This window comes from Triturus cristatus, chromosome 2_2, assembly GCF_964204655.1.
Source record: "Triturus cristatus chromosome 2_2, aTriCri1.1, whole genome shotgun sequence".
Lineage (NCBI taxonomy): Eukaryota > Metazoa > Chordata > Amphibia > Caudata > Salamandridae > Triturus > Triturus cristatus.
In genome coordinates, this window is record NC_140582.1 from 1,005,393,023 (window position 1) to 1,005,409,741 (window position 16,719).

Below are 16,719 nucleotides of genomic sequence, written 5' to 3' on the forward strand. Positions count from 1 at the left end.
CCCTCCTCCCAGCGAGCCTGTTATTTTCATTATTGTTTTTTTAGCTCTGTGAAGTCGCACCGATTAATGAGCGATTTTATACCCTCCGTATCTCCAGTGAAACCGAGCGCGCGCGGCGTTGTGCTTTCTCGCCCCTCTCGTTCAGCCGTGTCATCGTTTTTCACTACAAACAGCCGTAATGAGTCTGCCCGGGACATAAAAAGGCAGCGTAAGCTTTATTCACCCGGTTATCGAAAGTGAATGGCATGGTTCAAACAGCCGTGGGCACCAGGGATTATAAATAAACAAGTCTCACGCATCTTTTGAGAGCATTTGCTCTGGGCGTGAGCGTACTTATAGAACTAATAGCCCTTTACTTGTTTCAGGTATTTCATATAAAGATGACACGCCTCGAGGGGCAGCGCGGGGCTGCAGAGAGAACATTTTTATTGCAGCAGGAGCAGGATGGTGTGTGGGGGTACCCCGGGAGACCGGTTTAGTCGGGACACAGAAGAGACGAGGAGCTGAAACACTACTAGATAGCACATTGTCGTTTTTCACATTTAGAATTTCAAGCAGGGCACAGAGTGAAGTGCCCCAGATCACACGACTGGTTGGTCTAGTGCCGGAGCTGGGATTGTTACGCAGGGCGCCAGATTGAAACTGAGGTCCGGGCAGTAGTTTTGCCAGAGAACACATGTTTTCCCTGGGAAGGAGATTCTCAGTGACACATTGTTAAATCCCTTATCACATCACCAATCTTCACGTTTCCCTCTTTTAATATGTTCCTCAGAACGTGTTCCCTTTTTGTGGCGAGGGCTCATTGCGTGCTTCAGGGCGCCTCGTCGCGTTACCCCAATCCAGCAATCCTGTAATGTCTGGCATTGTTCAGGAATCTTAAACTCGAAGCTGCCACCAGGAAGCCATTTAACCCTCACTTCTTATGCGTGTCTCGCAGGCGCGCAACACCCATTGGACTCAAAGGGCTTCAGCCCCCCCGTCGTGTGTGGCAGCCCGGGAGGAGACAGATTCCCGGCGCACACAAGGCCTCACCCGAGCACTTCACAGGTCTTTAAAAGACCATTTGGATGTTAATGAGGCCTCGCTGTTGTTTCACCCCTTCTAAGAGCCCCTGCAGCTCCATTCTGACTATTGCTTAAGGATTCAGCCCCCCCCCCCGAAATTTTTTCTTAGTCCCCCCCGAAATTTGGCTCTAGTTGCGCCTCTGGTGTCTCGTGTATATGTTTACTAAGAAGTCTTGTATAGCGCTGAGTTCAGGTATGCAGTCATTTTAGAGCGCTAAATTCGGCCACACATGCGCTAAGCAGTCCTCCCAATTTGGCTCTAGTTGCGCCTCTGGTGTCTCGTGTATATGTTTACTAATAAGTCTTGTATAGCGCTGAGTTCAGGTATGCAGTCATTTTAGAGCGCTAAATTCGGCCACACATGCGCTAAGCAGTCCTCCCACCCGCCAAACAGACTAGTAAACACACAGCCGTGTAACATGGCTACGTTTATTGAACACACATATGCTTGTTAAAGATGAAAATGGAGTTGATATTATCATTAAGAACTTAATTTACAATGCAACGGTCTCGGCATTGTTAAAGTTAGAGCTATTGGCATTGCTCATGACAATGCCGTTTCTTTAAATGTTTTAAAAACAAAAAACATAAGCAAAAATAATGTCATGAGCAATGCCAATAGCTCTAACTTTACCAATGCCGAGACCATTGCATTGTAAATGCTTGTTTTTTTTAGGTGAGGCACAGATGGTCATAAACTGGCCCGAATTGAGTAGGCCTGCAATAGTCCTGCCACATAGGCCAGACCTTTTACAGACTCACTGGATTGACATGAATGGGGTGACTTCCCGAGGTGGCGGGCCTGGAAGTTCCTCATTTTAGCGGCCTGCAGGAGGCGAGTTCAATAGCTTGAGAGCTTCTCTAAGACATTTCACACATCTGGCAGATAGCTGTACGTTCACACCAGCCAGACATGTGGCAATAGCCATGTTGCATTGTGTATACCCAGGCTGCGGAAGAACGATTTCAGCCAGTAGCACCTTAGGCTCTTTAAGGCAAGACAAACGCATACCTCCTGTGTCAGGATTTCCTTCCTATAGTTGCACAGATGGCAGATGTGTTCGGCGGATTCAGTTAGATGCTCACATTTGTGACCTTTTAAGGGACTAAAACCGCATCTCAGCCTCAAGAGTTCTTTTTAAAGGCCAGTTTCATGGGGATGGCTAGATATAATGCTTTCCCTGATCTTGGTATAGCGTCTCACATAGGTTGCATGAGATTTTCGAGAAAGGTCTTGTTTATCATCTATTTCAGATTGTATTTTAGCTGTTTTAGGCAATAGTTTTGCAGTGAGCTTCCGGTTTAGGTTTTGTTTTAAGATGTTGTGTGTACCAAGGGATTCCATTGCGTTCATCACGTAGGGCTCCCACTGGAAGTTTTTTTTATCTTGGAAGCCTTGCCTTATCAGTTCTTTAAGAGACCCTGGTGGTGCATCCTTCAGCTTTACAACATACCCCAGAAAGCGGGCTTTCAGCATAATGGATGGTTTACAAAGGTCAAATCCAGCCGTGTTTGAGAGGATGGTGCAGTATCAGGGAGACTGAATAGGCGTCTGTAACATCTTGCTTGGGCTTTGTCCACCCAAGAGGAAAGATGATCTTTAAAAATCAATGAGCCATACATGAGCATTGGCATGCATTTTGGCATTGAATACTTTACAGATGCCAGTAAGGTCTGAACTGCTCATCATAAATGCCAATTTTTTAAAGCTCATTGTCATTGGCAAGGCAGATTCCTTTCGGCTGGAAAGGTGTGTAACATGTTAGCCACACTGATTGAAGTAAATCCCCATTTGCTTTAGGGGTGCCACTTGTTCTAGATCCACATTGTTCATAGAAAACATACATTTGGCTGTAAGTCTGTTTCTGATGCCACATACCATGATTTTAATTTTGGCATCATTGATTTGGAGTTTGTTTTCCGCACAGTAGAGTGTAGGGCTGCCAGAGATTGCCTCAGCCTTACAGTCGTGTGGTCAAATAGAAGAGTATCATCAGCATATTGGAGGCAGTAAATGTGGGACCTCGCAAGGGTAGAGGCCAGGACTTTATTTATGTCCACCAGATAAAGGCTGAACAACAGTGGGGCAAGAATACAGACTTTTTTCACACCTGAGGTGGCCCAGATTTTATTGTTTGTGACTCTATTTGCCGTGCTTTTTAACTTTACCCAAGTTCTAGTATATAGGCTTCTGATAGCTCTTAGTAGGTTTTTCGGGATGCCTGAGTTGGAAAGCTTTTGCCAAAGTCTCTGCATTTCCACTTTATCGAAAGCGGTGGTAAAAATCGATGGATGCGTCATAGAGCGGGGGGTCTTTTTGATGTTGGTGGCTTTGATCAGAGAAGTGAAGATAATCAGGTTGTCTTCAGTGCTGTACCCACGCCTGAAACCCAATTAAGTGATGGGTATTAGGGCCTTTTTGTTGGACCATTCCTGTAGCTCATTGTTCAAGAGTTTTGTGAAACATTTGCCCTTAACGTCGGGAATGGCAATGAGCCAGAAGTTGGCTGGGTTGTTACATGCGCCATTTTTGTGGATTGGAGTTAATATGATGTCTCTTCAGCTGTCGGGCACTGCATTACCCCATATGCAGTTCATGAAGAGCAGGCTAAGCAAAGCTGCCCAATCCCTTGGAGTAGATTTAAATATTCTCATGGGCAAGCCATTTGGGCCCAGGGCCCCCGCTACTCAGAATGAGGACAGTAGACGTATAATTTTGTCTTTACAGGACAATAACTTGCCCTATTGTAGTCGGTTTTCTTCCAGCAGGAAAGTCCAGACCACAACCGTCTTCAGCAGTATTGTACAGCTTGGAGATATAGTCCATCCACTCGGCAGATGAGACAGTAGGCAGAGCTTTCAAGTTGTTCTCACTCGACCTTTTCTTGACAAAGCTACAACATTTGTAGGAGATTTTGGTATTCAAGGCCTCAAAGAGCTGTTTTTTCATTACACCAGTAGATGTTCCAAACTTTGGACCTATAGGCCTTCCTTGCTTTCCGGATTTCGTCTGTTAGTAGGGCTGTTGCTGTTTTTCTGCGCTGATCTCCTGAGTTTGTTTAGTTCTCGCGTGAGAGAGCTCAGCACCGGGTTGCATGATCCCATGTGCATCCGTGAGCTCCTGCCTTTTGGTTCTTGTAAAAGAATCTGTCGCTTGACTTTGTAAGCGATTGCACCCAGGTTACGGACGATGGAAGTTATTCCCTGGCCTCTTGCTGAAGGAGTTCTCTCAGGTCATCCAAGGCTGTGGGTAAAGGAGTTGTTGATGATTTTATTCTCAGATGCCCGTTAATGCCCTCTTCCATGCAGATTGTTGAATTTGTGGCAGTCTTGGGATAACCCTATGAAGAGTGCAAGTTAGCCTTGCGTGGTCACTCATCAATGTGTGGTTAATTTGGAAGTTGATTGCCCGCATAAAGTGCTGGGTGGATATCCAAAACGAATCCATTAGTGGAGTACAGGAGCTCGTCGTGTATGTGCAGGGGGCTGGGTGATCCTGCGCCCCTCTTCCAATAGAGTGCTAAGATCCAAGGCATTCAGTAAAGAAGCAACTTTCTCACCAGCTTTTTCCTTCTTTGTTAGCCCTCCAGGCGACCTTTGGAATGCCCCACATGTTGTCCTCTTTCTGCTAGGGAAAAGGTTCTGGTGTTTCAAGGAGGAATTTATAGAAGTCGCCTACCAGGACCCACATATCATCGAAATGATGTAGTCTAGGATTTTAATCGTTTTTAGAGATTCTCCAGAGGCTATTTTCTTCTTGGGCTGTTTTTGATTTAGATAGATGTTTCCAATAATAAGTGCTGGAGCCTCCCTTCAATGCCCTGCGGTTGTCGCTGTTACCTTCACAGAATAAAAGCCCCCATGCCACTTGCAAGGACTCTTGCTTCAGGCGCCAAAGCTTTGTGAATCAGTACGGAAACTCCTCCTGATGGGTGTCCCCCTGTGGCCGAAGATTTGGCCGGAGATGAAAATTCATTGTGCAGTACAAGAGTTTCAGTGCTGCTGGCAAACTAGTGCTTTTGAAGTTAGAGTGTTCCTCATCCCCTAACAAAAAGACCACTTTAAGGGCTTTCTCTTGTGGCACAAAGCATTAGCAATGACTTAAGGTTGCGGCCACACTACCACCCTCCATTGACCATGCATGTGTATCGCTTGTTTTTTCTATTGCTGGTCCCAATGCTGCCAATTTGGAGGACCAAAGGGGGTATAAAGTATGAAATAAATAAAAAAGAGAGCAATAATAATCACTAGAATCTATGTTAATTCTAAAATCTGCCCTGCCGTCATATACTGAGATCACCCACATGATGGCAGAGGAGGTGGTTCAGGCAGAATATAAAACAACAAGCCTTGTTGCTGCTTAATTTGTAAAAGAATGAGCGCAGGTACACAAAACTCTGGCCAGAAGACCACAGCTGGTGCTATTAAATAACGGCATAGTCTTGAACTAACTTTGGGACACTTTAATTCAATACCTGACACAGCCTGCAGCTTTTTATCTCACTTTTTCTAGTCCCTGCTCATTCCCTTTGGGACTGTTTCTCCATCATTCTTTTCTTCCTTATTTCCCATTTGTGTGTTTTTCTCCATCTTCCTCTCAGTCAATATCTTATGAGAAAAAATAAGTAGTAATCCATAAAACAATGACTGCTAGAGAGGCCCAATGGCAACCACCAGCTCAAATTAAGCACTAAATTGCCCCTGAGCGACTCCTGTCTTGTGACAAGTACCAGAAGCATGAAACGCACAAGTGTCAAAGGATACACAGGATTGGTTGTACCATTCAGAGAACACTAAGAATGCTCGAAATAAACAAAATGCTTTTCACTGGATGTTCCGAGATGACTTGGGGAAGACTAGGACATGGTTACCAGTCAGTCTGCATCCCCAAACCACTTGAAGATTCAGAATATTGCCCAGTGGCTAATTTGTAAAAAAAAAAAAAAGTGCCTGGGCTCATGTCAGGAGGCAGCTTGCACCAGCCCATTTCTCTGGTTAGCACCGCCTAAAACAGAACCAATTATAACCATGAAAGTGGGGAGAGGATGTGTCATAATGGCCAGAGTTTCGACTTCGAAGCTGGGGAACCAGGTACAAATGTCCGCGTTAACTCAACATCCAGTGATTCTGGGCAACTCACGGAATCTCTCCGTGCCTAACATAAATGAACGTGTCCTTACTTGGTGCTCATGAAAAGTGCCAGTGTTGATGATTAAATGCCAGTGCTGAGAACCGGAAACCACTGGCTCAAATTAGGCGCTGGTATTGTCCGAACATGCAAGCTGTGGCCTCTCTAGTGACATGGGGAATATCCTCCACAGTTATTCAGTGACTCATTGCAATGATTCTACTTGAGCATCTCATTTAAAGCCCTGATGGACCTTTTGAATTAATCATAGGCCTCTTCCTCCTTATCAGCTACTAATGACCTCTCAGATTACCTAACTAATTTTACCCTCTGGCTTTTGCATTACAGGATGCCTTACTTTGTATAAGCCAATGTGGACCCTGCAACAGTTTAAAAGACAAAAACGGCAGAAAAAGTGGCAGTGTCTATACTAGTAGGAGCGGCAATGCTGGAAACATTTTATTTTGTGTTTAAAGGACAAAACAAGTTTTCAGGCATGGTGGCTTACTAGTGTAGACACTGAAAGTACAAAAACAGTTCGAAAACTGAGGATGTTGTCTTTATTTTAAGGGTATTTTAAAGTGCAGGTTGGATTAAGGTTAGCCTTCCTTAGGGCACATTTACGTAAGAAAGAGCCGCAGTCCGAGAATCCAACAACTACCTAACCCCCTGCAGCCCCATTCACCGGGGACCTTGCTTGTTCAATTTAGATTGGCAAGGAATACAAATTCTGTATTGTAGGTGTTACCGTGTGGTAGTGATATTTTATTGCATTAGTAAAATATTTCTGATTTGGTCGCTACTAGTAATGCTACAAAATTGCATGGCAATCCGCACTCAAAATGACAGTGATGAAGTTATGTTTTATTATCTATAAACGATAAAGTAGTTATATTTATATGATATATATATATATATATATATATATATTCACTGAAAAAACAAAGGTCAAAGTGACATTAGAGTTAGGTGAAAAGGTCAGTTTAAAGGTAACATTTTGAACTAAGAAAATTGTCAAAATCACCAGTTATAGTTATTTCAAGTAAATATAAGACCCTCATGGCTTGGCCAAGTACCGGCTGCTATATAATGCATTGAACATACCACTAATCTCTTTAATTCAGTCTTCTGGCATTCATGCTACATTAAGGACATGCAGAAAGTCTTCACACTTGTAGACTATTGCTTTTGACATCTCTCCCTACTTGACTTGCTGCAAGAGGTCTATTACTGGGTGATTAAAAAGCACCTGGAAATAAACCCAGACACCACATACATCCTTTATGGAGTAACCCTGCTGGAGCTTCCTCACAATTATGTCGGTCGAAAGATCCCAGTAAAATATCTAGACATTTTCAATAAAAAGAATTATAAAAAAATATATATATCTAGAAATAAACACAGACTGAGACCTCAGTTTAGAGTCGCACACCTACAAAGGGATGACATCACTACTCACCAACAGATGACAATGTGCAACCATACACTAATATATACATACCACCTTTGATCTTTACTCCCTCCTGCTCATCACTATCACCCAACACCCTTCCATACCATAAAACCACCTGGCCCTTCTGGGCCAAAAATTGACAGACTATACCACCATAGATTACTCAGGTTAGACAAAGGTTTGTAATATCTGAAATGCCTACAGTAAAGTAGCCCTCAGATAGAACCCTTGAAATATAGCTCCTACCTGTGTGTTTGGACTGTAGGCACAGAGACCAACCCCTTAAGGAGCATACAGTGGAGAAAACCCTCAACCTCAAAATCACGTTGCACACGGATATCGAGACTGAATGTGCAAACCCCAACCCTAAAAAATCTCAGGCATCAAACCCATAATTGAAACGCTAATGACAGGATAGGGCACCTCATATAACTGAGCTCAAGAAGGACATTACCACACCTAGAGTATTACTCTAAGAAATCGTCACAGGGGCTACGAAGACTGAATGGCATTCCATAGGCACTTTAAATGCACTTTCACGTGCAGCAGTGTGTGGCGTGCAGCAGTGTTTCGTATAGCAGTGTGCGGCGTGCAGCGGCCTGCAGCAGTGTGTGGCGTGCAGCAGTGTGAGGCGTGTGAGGCGTGCAGCAGTGTGCGGCGTGCAGCAGTGTGCGGCATGCAGCAGTGTGCGGCGTGCAGCAGTGTGTGGCGTGCAGCAGTGTGTGGCGTGCAGCAGTGTGAGGAGTGCAGCAGTGTGAGGCGTGCAGCAGTGTGAGGCGTGCAGCAGTGTGTGGCATGCAGCAGTGTGTGGCATGCAGCAGTGTGTGGTGTGCAGCAGTGTGAGGCGTGCAGCAGTGTGAGGCGTGCAGCAACATTTTTAACCAAACATTTCAAGCATTGCAAAGATGTTCCAGGTTTTCTTTCATTTAAATTGGGCAAACAGGATTTTTTTCTGGAATACATATCAGGAATACCCCTCTAGCAAAGGTCAAACAGGAAATGTCTTTAGCAAGTTTACGTAAGAATGTCCACACACTGGTTTACTTTTCCAAAGTTTTGTTAAATTCACAAAAATGTAACCTGCGTAACGAGTGAAGTTTTAGAATTTGCAATTTAAATGTGCGCACGCCAACCTACTTTTTACAGAGCAAAATCAACTTTTAGAATATTCCGTACCTGGCAAGAAGGTCTAAACTCTCTGGGACGGTAGCCCTGTGGCATTTAGCTCTTCATGTGCTCATTATGAATGACCCAATCGGTTTACATGTGCAAGACTCATTTGTGTCAAGTGTGTTAGCTATGTTTTGGTCTGCTGCTTACAACAATGCTGAAACCTGTTGAACAATAGGTGTAAACCTAAGTGGCATTCCATTTTATCACGGGAGAAATACGGTCTCCAAGACCAGGTCACAACAGGACAACTGACAGCTGACGGCAACTGATTAACAGCTATAGGACAGAGGCCCCTTTACCTGCTCCCAGTAAAAGATTAACTGCCAGCGCCATTTGCGTAAATCTGTGCAACATATCAAGACGGACCCTCCTGATTATCCATCATTGTATGTGAAGTGTGAGCAGTGCTTTGGGTACCAAAGGGTGGGTTGCTTTTAAGACTATCATGTGTATGCAGACCCTAAGGTGGAAGGGAGCTCCAAATGGTTTAGGGATGGGGAAAGCTGCTGTATACCTTTACTGCCTGCTTCTCTGTTCTTCTCTCCTCTTCTGCAGCAATTAATGAGTAGCCAAATGTCTGTCCACTCCGCAAGAGATCGCTTTGATGGCATCTCAACTGCAACCAAACGAGCAGGTAGGGTGCGTGCATGGTGACTCAGTCTGAACCCAGTGCTGCCTTTCCTAAGGGAGAGACTGAAGCCGTCAGGCGCTGAGGGCACTGCGGACCACGTCCATGGTCTCCACAGCCCCTATGAAGAGACAGACACCACGGCATAGCACCAACCAATGGTGCAAGCAAAGTGCGTTTTCCATGTGCAATCCACTGTCCAATCATGTGCAAGCTAGACATATACGAAACAATAAGATTCTGGCAACTTCAGGTTGTGGGGGCAATCTGACTAGAGTTACACTTGCATTTTGAACCACTGTCTTTGTCACGAGCGTAAACAGGAAATGTGAGAGTACATATGGAGGTACAGATTTTAGACAGCCCAGAGGCAGGACATTTATTGATTTCATAAAACCTCCAGAAGCTACCTTTACTTAACGTGAATAAAGTTTCATTTATTTTTCGGAAAGAATAACACGGATTGGACATTGTATTTATTGTGAGTTATACACGCACTAATTCAAAGAGGTGTTCTAACGCTTGCCATCCTCCAAGACTAAGCCATGACTCTTCGGCCCCTCTACCCTCTGAAAGTGAAAGCCTAAAATTAGGTACTTCGAAATCCAGTGAGCTCGCTGTAGCATCCGCCTTGGTTCCAGGGACAATGGCAATACCGTCACAAGGACCGCCCAAAACCACCGCAGGACATGAAGCGCTGGTCTGACACTAATTGTTTGATGGTCATCTGTGGTAGAAAATGGGGAGTTACTCTTCCCCCTGCAGGAGCAGTCTATTCCAGGGAACATGTAATAACAGGGACAGGATATCAGCCACGTTATGACATGGAAGGGGGCGTGGGGGGCGGTGAGTGCTAAAGCAACACAGGGAAGGCTGGCATATGGTGAGCACTTTCGTGGCCGCTTTGATGTTCTCAGTGGCCGCGCGGCTCACTGAGAACATCAAAGCGGCCTCGAAAGTGATCAGCAAGCTGCCAAATGGTGCGCGTGCCTGGCGCACATGCACTGTAGTTGGCGGCCTGCAAAGCACTTGTTTGCACTTCCAAATCCCACTTTCTATAGCTCTCGCCAGAGCAGCGCTAAAGCGCTGGCTCAGGCGAGACCTAAAAAGGCACATTTCTTCCAGGTAGCAGGTAACCATAGAGCAGTACCTTCGATGGTTCAGAGCAGCAGCATTGCCAACTATAACACTTTACATCATTAGGAAAGAGCCGGGTCCACAATAAAGTTCATTCATATAGGGACCCAAGGTTGAGGCATTATAAGGAGTGGTTCTAAAAATCCGCTAGGATTTCCAGGATTTTTCTTTTTTGCACTTACATTTTCCCACATATTTGGCTACTGCAGCCATTAATGTTGGCCACCAAAACGTATTATGTACAAGTTGTTGGGTCTTTCTGAGCCCAGAATGCCCAGCCCTTAGAGTTTCATGGCAGGCTTTCAGAATGGAATTCTGTAGCTTTGGTGTTGGTGAAGACGATGTATTTTCATGTAATAAAAGTTCTAAATTCTCCTGTCACTTGGTTATGCATTAGTAAAGCCGTTTTTGTTGATTTTTCATTTTTACAGCTTGTCTGATCTAATCTATTAAATCTGGCTCTACTGTCGTCTACTGTGTAGCCAAAGTATATGGAGTTGTCCATTTCAAAGGTTCTTTTTCGTCATGTCCTTGTCGCAATAAGGCGTCTGCTTTGCCATGACTGGCTCCCAGTTGGTATGTGATGGTATAAGCAAATCACAATAAAAAGGTGACCATCTAGCACGCCAGGCGTTGGCACAATTTTTAGGTTACTTTATTTCTTATGGTCTGTCCATATTGTAACAGAGAATTTTGAGACTTCTAAGTAATGTCAATAAGCTACAAGTTGTACGTCATTCTTTTTGGGACGTCTTTGAGGTAGAATGGATCTAATGGAGTGAAACCGAAGCATGGGGTTCTACACAAAATATTAGAGTGCAGTCTGGATGGTGGAAGGTTGGAGCAGTTGTGAAGGCATTGTTTGGAATGCATCCTCTTGCTCTTTTCCCCATAAAAAAGAGGACCTTTCTTAGTAAGCTCTGTGTCACCCCCCACCCCTCTCCCCCCCACTAGAAAAAAAGGGGAAACAGCCTTGGTTGATGCAGCAGCCATAGATTCTTATGATTTTTTCGGGTGGAGTTCCTGCCTAGCAAAATTGTGTCGATTGTTTCCAACAATCAGCAAACCCTTGTGCAGGAACACAAGCCATTTAGAATCAGGAGGAGCAAAATTCAACAGGATAATTCTGCCTCTACCAGGCTCACCGTGACCTCCACGTCTTTTTCATACAAATAACCAGCATTGGTTCTTCTGTGTTTTTCGGTTTTAAAAATTTCCAGCTGTTACGATGGAGCAAAGTGTCAACCTGCCCAGCGTTTCTCATTCCTCGAGTACTTTGCTAAGCTTCTTCTAGCAATACGAATGAAATGAAACCATCACTTGCTATTGCTCAATTTACTACATGAAAGTTATTTCTTCTTTTGAACCTTTATAAAATGTCGCTGCTTCTGTTTTTCTGTTTATTTCTGCCTATGACACGAATTGTCGGAATAAGCCTTCCTTGTCACACAGCTACTAATGAGTGGGATGGGCAGTTTGCCTTCCAATGGAACGGTTCCTCTATGAGACCACTGGTACTTCTTTTCCATCAGCCGATTGTAAATATGTATATGTATGCTGATGACACTAAGTTGATATTCGGTGTCTCGCGGCAGTCACGCTCTCTGCTTCCTGATTGTGTGCAGGGAATTAGTTGCCTTCAAAATATTGCAGTTAAAAGCCAGCAGAATGGAGGCGCTCTTAGCTCTCCAAACATCCAAATAAAAGATCGTTTATGCCTCTCCGGTCGCGCAGCACAACTTCGAGATTTGGGCTTCCAAACCGCTGCTAAGCTCCGACTTCAATGATATATCTTAAAGGTTTTAGAAAACGTGTTTCTTCCATTTGATATTCCCGAAGAAGATTTGTCCAATTCTATACAAAGAAATAAGAGTATCGAGATGATCACCTTAATCCAGCTGGATACCGCTACATTTCTAAATGACCCAAAGATTTGATTGGCTAATTGAAACTTGTCCAAACTGCAGCGGCCCGTTTGTTGTGTGATCTCAGAAATGTTGACAGCATCTCTGCTGCGCTTAAAGCCTTACAAAGGTTGTGGTTAATAAGCAGCTTTCTGACTGCATAAAATCTAACCACCTTCTCCATCCGTCTCAATCTGGTTTGCACACACATCACATAACTAAAACCACCTTGTTGGAAATTTTAGAGTCTTTGAAGCTGTCTTTTGACAAAGGTCACAGCTCCACCCTCATTTTATTAGATCTTTTGGTGGCCTGTGATGCCATCTCTCATGACATTCTCTGGCACTTATATTGGAGCTGGGGGATTGGCCTTAAAATGGCTGACTTCGTTTTTAGAGGCAGAGAACAGGAAGGGTGGACAAAGCCACATTTCTGTGAGGCTAAATCCCTCAAATGTGGAGTACCTCAGGGCTCCACATTAAGCCCTACACTGATTAATATTTATAAATCCCTGCTTGCGGCCCTGGTGAAATCATTTGGCATTAATATTATCTCTTATGCCGACGATACGCAGTTAGTGTTCTCTTCTGAGGGCGAGACAGACATTATCAAGGAGGCATTCTCAGACTGCATGAGAGAGGTTCTATGCTGACTCAGGGACAATCAGCTGCAATGCAACTCGTAACTGAAATTCTTCTTTTTGGGTCTAATCCTAGTCTGGGTTGGTATGGATCTTGGCCTAGTGATGGACAACTCCCTTCCCCACCACCACACCAGAAGCCAGAAACCTGGTAGTCATTTTTTATAACAAACTGTCCTTTAAGACCCCGATTTATTCAGTATTCATAAATTGAATATGGCTATTAAGGGCACTTATAAAATGTATACCCCTGTGTAGTAATGAAGTCAGGATCCAAGAGGTGGTTTTATGTAGATTTATTGAGGTTGGATACAAGATGTAGTTCAGATGAAGTAATCCAGTATTAAACAGGTGAATAACCCCAATGTAGCCCCACCAGGAGCAACCTTCCAGGTGCTCAGCCCATCTCCAACTGTCCATTCCCACTCCCAACATTCCATGCAGCATCACACTGTGAGCATTCCATTGGCACATCTTAACCATACCAAACCAGGATACTACACATACCAAACCAGGATACTACATATCCTTCTTTGTTCCAACAAAAACAAAAAAGAACGCCAAAATCTAGAATGATAAGAGAGAAAAAGAACAGAAGCTAGACACAGAAACGAGAAGACCGGAAAGCACGAGAAAATAGAGGAAGAATATACTGAAAGAAGATGAGAGAGAATAATACAACCCACCATCTTCCCTTCCAAGGATAAGATAAGATGTAATGAAAGGACATGAAGAAGGAAAACATAAAACACCCATCTTCCCTTCCAAAGAATGAAAGAAGAAAACCATCCATTTATGACTGTCCTCTGCGCAACCACTGGCCAGGTAGAAATACAAGACAACAGCTCACATCCGGAGAAAACAAGACGACAGAGAAAAAGCGGAAACATAATGCTCACTCTTCCCTGACGACAGCAAGAAAATGAAATTACAATAAAACAAATACAACTGGGCTAAAGCGCAAAAACTAAAACTAGAACAATAGAAACGCCCAGAGTAACGTGTCCCATGCACTGTGGCGACTTAACCACACACCCACTGAGGGTAAAGAGAAATGCTTGTGCATAGGCAACCTCGTGTGGAGATGAGAACATGTGCACCTTTGAACATAAAAAAAACTGACCAACCTTAGAAAACTAAGAAAGGTAAATGTGCACTGCCGTGAAAGCATTAGACAGATATTGTGATGTCCACCTACGGACGCACCTCGACTGGAGGTAAAAACATTATGCACTAGATAGTGGGTAAAAACTCCAAAACACACCTCCGGAGAGGTCAAGGATCTGTGCATTAAAACACGGGACACACGTCCGTGCGACACACCTCAATTAGAGATCAACTAATGTGCACCTAAAAGTGGGACAAGACCCCAAAACACACCTCGCGGAGAGGTACATAGATTGTGCACGATTGTGCACCATGTTGTAAGTTACAAACTTACTGGAACCAAATGTGCACTGTGTGACCACTGCTCAAACGTAACGAAAACACAACATAACTGGTTCTGGAGATTCTTCGTCGTCACACCATTAAAAGATTACTGAGCAGTGTTAGACATTGTACCATTAGAGAACATAGTAAACTACTAAATTAGACCTTCCAACAAAAAAAACTTGTCTTTTTAAAAAAAAAATGATGGAACATAACCCATGGAACTTAAAGCTCGTAGTAAAAGGCCAAATTGTCCCCACTATTAAAAGCTGATGGTTGCTTAAATAATTTTAGAAAAGGCACTGTAAACTTAACACAAGTAAAATGTCACTAGTGTGCCTGTCACCGTGGTAGGAATAGGTAGACAAAACTGGACCCATCAGAACAACTTTGGGATTTTGAGACTGATCCACAGCGGAACCTGTTGCAGCAATGTACCAACACCTCCCTTCAATGGCATTATCCTCTATATCGACACTACTGTTCTTGGGGCATAAGGACCTCTTGCCGATCTCAAGGCAGCACTGCTGACAGTAAACCTCAGATGTACATAGGAAGCAAAAAGTACCTTGAATAGAAGAATGTCTCCCAAGAAGAGTGTGAAAGAAGATACTTCACCATGTTGCTGCGTCACAACGTGAACGCAGGTCGGATCATGTTGTTGAGACTTTATTGATAACGATTGGCAAAAAAAAAAATAATAACTCCAGTGGTGCTTGCATGTACTCTCACTAAAATTGTGCTGAGCCTTGTAGACTAGCTTAGTGCCAAACAAAAGATGGCGGCACACACAGTGACGCTGTGCCGGGTGGCTCACGGCGCACGTCCCTACTGCAAAGCGTCCCTCATCAACTAACCACGATGACACAGGAAGAGTTCCAAAGATGACGACAAGCTGGTAAGAACGCGTACATTTGAACGAACGCGCGCTGTTTTTTAAACTAAAATATTGTTAAACTGCCATGAAAACCCATCGATAAAAAACGGCTCACCTCCTTGAAATAAAGCTTTTCCACCATAGAAAGCCCTGTAAAAAAAACGGGGAAAACGTAATCACGACACTCCTCTGTAGCGCTAGAAGCTAGCACCGTTGCATGACAGGCAATCACACAGAATCGCTTAACACTTGAAATACATCCGTAGATCCTCGAGTGTTGCCAACCAAATGTTTAACACAACGTTGTTTCACTTGAACAGAAAGTTTTTCCAATCATAGCTGACACGAGGTTGTCTGACAGACAGCAGGTAGAAGTGACACACACTCTGAGGAGATTGAAAATATTCCCGTGATGTAAAGCTGAAGACAAGAAAACATCAAAATATTCCACTCGCCTTGGTAGTTAAAACGCTATAATGATGGAGGAAACAGAGCTTTTAAAACTTGTGATGTCTTTGATCATCTTTTGAAATGCAGTTAGAGTAGACACTACTTGAATTGAGGTTGAACAAGAACTGGTGCTTTGAATTGAAGACACTCTGTGCTGTGAACTGGAACAGCACTTGACAAAAGCGTTGGGCATACTCCCTTGAGGGCACAGCAGAGCAGAGGCTTACCCTCCCTTGAGGGCACAGCCGATAGAGACATGAGCTGCAGTTAAAACAGAAGCTGGCACTGTAGCGTAGAGGGCGACCGTTGTAGGGGTCACTGGTGGGGCTGTGGTGTGCCAGTTAGTTGAAAATTTGCAGCTGTAGTTACTTGAGTTATTAGCTTGATAGTAGGCACTGCAGACTTGAAGTAGACTTGAAATTGAATATTACAGAGGTAGCAGACGCAGGTTCTTTAGTTCAAATCGTCGCCATAAAATTGTAGTAATGAAGTCAGGATCCAAGAGGTGGTTTTATGTAGATTTATTGAGGTTGGATACAAGACGTAGTTCAAATGAGGTAATCCAGTATTAAACAGGTGAATAACCCCAATGTAGCCCCACCAGGAGCAACCTTCCAGGTGCTCAGCCCATCTCCAACTGTCCATTCCCACTCCCAACATTCCATGCAGCATAACACTGTGAGCATTCCCTTGGCACATCTTAACCATACCAAACCAGGATACTACACATACCAAACCAGGATACTACACCCTTCTTCCATGGGAGGCTTGTAAAATGGTATTCCGAGCCACAATTTTATCTTGACTAGACTACGCAAATGCCTTGTACCTGGG

The 16,719-nt window shown here is 44.0% G+C and overlaps 1 protein-coding gene across 3 annotated transcripts in view; it reads right to left on the reverse strand.

Annotated features, from left to right (window-relative positions):
• EVC2 (EvC ciliary complex subunit 2) overlaps positions 1-16,719 on the reverse strand; it is a 608,136-nt gene that overhangs the window by 333,217 nt on the left and 258,200 nt on the right. The window lies entirely within an intron of this gene.